This window comes from Pinus tabuliformis, chromosome 4_2 (assembly GCF_031772625.1).
Source record: "Pinus tabuliformis cultivar Carrire ecotype Pingquan chromosome 4_2, CPIR1, whole genome shotgun sequence".
NCBI lineage: Eukaryota > Viridiplantae > Streptophyta > Pinopsida > Pinales > Pinaceae > Pinus > Pinus tabuliformis.
Genome location: NC_142304.1, coordinates 278478177 through 278484176, shown reverse-complemented (window position 1 = coordinate 278484176; position 6000 = coordinate 278478177).

Below are 6000 nucleotides of genomic sequence, written 5' to 3'. Positions count from 1 at the left end.
GATTATAAAGGTTGATTTGGGGTTTTTAGGGTTTTTGGTGGCAAATTGAGGAGCTGCAATTTAGGGTGCGGGGATTTGACACAGTTTCTGCAGGGGGTTCTTTGGGGCGAGGTAGGAACCTGTATTGATGCCTTTAGTTGAAGTGGATGATTAGGAAAGAAAGAGGAGGAGCTAAAGAGAGCAAACAATGACTTTGAATTATCTTTAGACAGCAGAAAACATAGAAATTAAACAAATTTAAAAGCAGAGCATGGCAGGCATGAATTCATACTTTAACACCTCATTTGTTTAATATGCAGAAGTAAAGAAAGGAGATGAAGCACATAAACACACTTACAAGTACATTAAGATAAACATCATCAACACATGAGTCCACAAGAATCCCAAAGATGACTGCAAAACCCTGGTCTTCCTTAGCCAAAAATCGCAGAGATACAAGTGAGTAATACAATGATAGCTTCTCCCTCAAGAGTCCAACCATGAAAATGAGCATGAAAGTACATAATATAGATGATCTAACCTCTTTCCCTGCCTCCATGGGTTGAGCTCACTATCCTAGGAGCTATTTGAACAACTTCTAAACTAAGCACTACAAAATAGGCAGTCAAAACAACCTGCCTCTAAAAACTTGGAAACCAGTTCATACAGTCAATTTTACCCTTTTATATGAGAGAAACTTCTAGAAGAGTAAAACAAGAGTAAAAGTACAAAAAAAGTGCCACAAGTACAGTCAAAAGGATCATCATCAACCTCAGCAAGTCAAACTGGAGCTAAACTACAAATTCTGGGCTGAACTGGTCAAATATGGCAAAGTTCCCTCAACGGGTCGCGCACATCCTCCTCAACGGGTCGCGCACTTTGGAGCCCTGTTTGGAGGCCTTCCTGGTGTAAGAATGAGGTGCAGGATAGCTCGTTGGAAAGTTCTCTGAGTCTACATTCGAAACCAACCAGAATTTTTGGATTTGGAGGTCATTTGCCTAGTCAAAAGTCAATTCTCCCAAGACTACTTCTGCAGCTCAAAAAAGGGGCAGAAAGTCAAAATTTGGCTGTATTTTGACCTTTTGGAGGCCCAAAACTCCATGAAAACTCAAGGTAATACATGGGCATATGTAACTTTGCATGACAAATCCATCAATGTTGAGTTTCTGCAAAACGGAGCTACGATGACAAAGGGTCTCACCGGGGGTGAGACCTGTTGAGAAGCCAAAACCTGTAAATTGCCCAAAAATGCCAAAAATGAGCCAAAACTTCCAAAAATTTTTGTACTTGGTGCTGTGAAGAGGCTAGTGGGTGTCATGATGAGTGAGAGAAGCCTCGGCCAAGATGCGGAGTGGGTTGGCCTTCTTCTTCCTCCTAAGAGCCTCGGTCGATCTTCTTTGGAACACTTTCATCTTTGCTTTACAAACATGCATCCTAGCCCAATAGTGGTTTTTCATGTTCCTTAGAAGTCTTTTCTCCTAGTTGGCCTTAGCCAACAGCCTCTCCAAGTGGGCATTCTCCTGGATAAGCAAAGACTCCCGGTCAACAGGCAATGGATCACCAGGCCTCCTACGATTTAGGACTCGATCACTACGAATCCTCCAAATCTCATCAAGAGCCTTCTCCTCCTCCAGCTGTGTGTTCCGCTGCTCTAGATAGGTGATGGTCCATTGGGCACCCTCAAGTCTCCGCTGCAAAGTATCATTCTCGGCCCTAAGCTGCTGAATGATCTCCTTTACCTCTTGGCTAGGAGAACTGACCTCAAGATCGATCACTGAATCCTCATGAACCATGGGCTCTTTGCCCCTCTGCAACACCTCTGCTGGTGAAGAAAGCGAGGCCCCTTCCACCTGCTGTGGAGATAACACTCGCTGCTCTGAAGATGAAGGCGAGACCCCTTCCACCTGCTGTGGAGATAATACTCGCCTAGCTGCTACAAATAAGGCCCTTGGGCCTTTCTGATAGGTGACCATGGGAGTAGAGCTGACATGTCGGGTGATGGGAGCATCGGGTTGCTGAGATGGTCCTCCCTCCTCATGAATAGCCTCCTGATGTGGCTGAGGTGGCACCGTGAAAAACTCACGGGAGATGAACTTTTCCCATGAGATGCCCTGCTGTGTCAACTGATGCAAAACTATGAGCTGAATCAAATCATAGTGACAAAGGCTCCTGTACTGCTGGGCCGGGGTCTTCCTCTGCAACATGGGTACCATCCTTTGAATGTTCTGAAACAGGAAGATCGGGATGTTCATCATCCTCACCCGGGTGAAATGCATCAACAGGCGAATGTGATATGAATACACCTGTGAAAATCTGCCCTCACATGTAAAATAATGCATGATAAGTCTCATGAGGGGGGCATACTCACTCCGAAGAAATCTGAATGGGAAAACACCTGTCAACAGTTTCACAAATGATGGCCGGACATAGGGCTCAAAGTGAACAAAATCAAGAAGTCTGCGCTTCGACCACACCTCACCCACATTCGGTATACCTGTAGCCTCTCAGATCACCTCGGGTGTCAATATGAAATTCACCCCTGCAAGAGTGACATGTCCATCATGGAGGTGTAAGACAAACAAGCGGGCCAACTCTCTATGATGCTGAATCTGAGAGAGCCTCTCACAAAACTGATAGCATGACATGTACTGGAAACAACTCAGTGCCAAAGGACAAGCCTGTGACTCTGCCAATGAAGTAGACTCCTCCCTCTTATGGTGACCTCCCTTACCCCCTCTACGAGGCCTCCTCTGTTCCTCAATCTCTGTAGATGATGAATGGTCATCACCTTGCTCATAAGTCTCGGTATCTGACATGGTTTTGGAGCAAGGTGGGCAAACTGAAGGAGAAATTGAACTACTGCCTCTGCCTGCAAAAGTACTGAACTCTATGCTGTTTCAAGGGGAAAAAACATGAGGGGAATGTTAGGGGAGGGAACTTCTTAACAAGGAATGGCAATATATGATAATAACAGGGAATTTTCAAGGGAAACTTTACCAATTCTCATGCATATAGGAACAATTTTAACATTGGGAAATCATTTGCAAAGAACATCTCATATGGGACAAAACATGTATGATAATGAACATGGAAGGGGCATACATGTATCAATAGGGGCATAGGGACACCATACACTAAATTCACTTAGGATTTCATGTGTGTTATAAGGCAGATTTTGCTCTTTTTGTTCTTAAGGAATACATGCACATTAAGGAGTACATACACATTATTTTCACATAAAGGGAAAGTGTTCATGTACAAGGGGATGTCAAGGGTATATAGGGGTTATGTACATGCCTTTAGGTATGCAGCAACATTTAATTTCACATGACTCTTTTCTTTCTTTACAAATTTATCTTTTCTTTTTTGTTTTATTTTTTGCATGTGTATGGTAGAGGGAATTAGGGTTTTGGGTGCTTGTGAGAGGGGTAGGGTTTATAGCTTAGGGATGGGGGAGAAAGGCAACATTTTATGTGCAAATAATATGGGACAGAGATGAAAGCATGACTGTGAATGCAAAAGGAAAAGAGGGAAGGGACCAAATGGGACAAAATCACTTGAAACAGTCACAAAACCCTAGCATTTTACAAACATTAGCAAGCAGCCATATTTATCCATTCATTTGCAAATTTGGAGGATGAAATCAAGCATGAGGGCTTACATCCATCACCAACCTCCAAAACAATGTGTAAAGAGCCTATCTTGAACAAATTTGATGATTTGGAGGAAGATTGGGCAATTTTTTTGAAGTTTGCAGCAAGACAGCCCAACGGGTCGCGCACCTTGCCCAACGGGTCGCGCACCTCTGGCTCAACGGGTCACGCACCTTGCAGGAGGCTTTTGGAGGCCTTCCTGGTGTCGGAATCGGGTGCACAATAGCGCGTTGGAAAGGTACTTGAGTCTACGTTCTAACCCAAGTAGAATTTTTCAATTTGGAGTTGATTTGACCTATCAAAAATCAAATCGCCCAAGACTGGTCAAAAAGTGCCAAATGAGGCTGCCTCAAGGAAGAGTGTTGTTGCAGTCAACTTTTGAATGCCTTCCTCAACCCCAAATTGAGCTCATGATAGCTCATTGGAAATATATTTGTGTCTAGTTATCATTTTACCCATCAAGAAAATCATTTGACCAACCAAGATAGGAGAAAACTTGATTTTACCAAGGTCACTTCAGAGGTGTCTTTGATTCTCCTGAGGCAATGGTATTCTTGACATTTCTCTCAAAAAATGACACCTGTGCAAAAAGTGAAGGAGTTTTTTCTTATTTGGCATGTTCTGGACAAAAACCTCTCTCAGTTTCCAAAAATGCATCTTTGATTGCTCTGAAACATCATTTGAGTGAAACTTGTCCCGATGTGTGAAACAAGGAATTTTGTCGAAATGAAGCGAAATGAAGGGGATAGGGGGCTTCTAAATTCTTGGGGAAATTTTTGGGAGTAGGGAGAGATGTTAGGAAGCAGGGGAAAGTGGAATCTTAGAGTTTGAGTGAGGGGAAGGGGTCCAAAAGGGCAAAACACAGGCCCAACCTAGAAAATTGCCAGGTTGTAGCTAGAAACTAGGGTTTGTGCAAAAATGAGGAGTTTGGGGGATCTGAGGGTTGGGAAGCATTTGATAGGGTATTTTAAGGATAGGGGAAGGTGTATGAACATCAGGAAACAAGTTTTTCCAATGATTTGACCGTCCAAGAGAAATTGCCTTCAAAACCCTAGGAGAGGGAAATGACCTTACTTAGGCACAACTGAAGCATGAATAAGGTGTAAAATGACTCATTCGACACTGACATGATAATGACAACCCTCTGAATGATGATAGGCTCAATTGAATGATGACATGGACTGACATTTGGGCAAACCCTAGGCCTAATGCCTAGTGACCAAATTTTGCTTGAAGACTCACTGAAATGACAAAATTTGACCTTGACACTCTAAGACCACTTTGTAAGAGCATATTTGATCACTGTAGGAAGGCTGGAAAGACTGACACTAACAGAATTGAAAATTGCTTATAGTTGCATTAGGGTGACTAACTAAGAGTCATTCACACCATCTGAGTTTCACGCTGCAACCCACTTGTGTAAACAACAACCACTAAAATCAATGCAATAACAAAATTAACTAGATTTGTCTTTTACTCTCATTGGTAATACACCATCACTAGCTTAGGCTAGAGTCTTGGAGATAGGAGTGTGAGTTAACTGATCCAAGACTTCAAAATCAACTTAGTAGCTTGTGGTAGGGAGTCAAATCCATTTGCAGTAGTGTGGTCTGGGAAGCCCTTCTCACAAGAGGGTTAAGCACGAGGTCACACTTGGGATTGGTGGGGTGACATGACCCATTTCTTTTAGTTTTAGGTGGCACGATATAGCGAAATATCCATGCATGCAAACAATGTTATTATCACTTGGGGACCACTTGGGAGGAAACTCACAAGGGGATTTCGGTCTTAGCTCCTTTTTTGGCATGTGGATTTGTCTTGCGACTATCCCCCCAAGTCGTGTTATTGTACATGGTGACCATACTGGCCTATATTCTTAGGAATCATACACATGTGTAGGGTTAGGGTTGTCTTCTCTGTGCCTGGGACAAATATTAGCCATACTCTCTTAGTCCTATTGGAGGGTGCCCCACAGCTAATAAGGGCACTTACACCGATTTCGTAGATAAAAGGGTTGGGAAGCAGGTCGCTAGTATAGTTGTTCCACTGCCATCTTTGTATTTTTCTTTGTGTGTGTCATCTTCTAGGACATTTCTGGTGTGTTTATTTGGTCTAATTCAGTAGTTTTAACCTTACAGTATTTGCACTAACATAATTGTATTTAAATTATAAGTTATCACCCTCGCTGAATTTTTTCATCAACGGCCTCGTCATCTTCAGAGTTTACCTCCTGAACGAGGTGGACTTTTTACTCCGACACGAAGAGTGCCTATCGATGCTCAAGACTTAGACCAACCCATAGTCGTGGACTCTATTCCTATTCCTTCTAGTACTGATTTGGTTTCTATCGAGACTTTGGCAGACAATT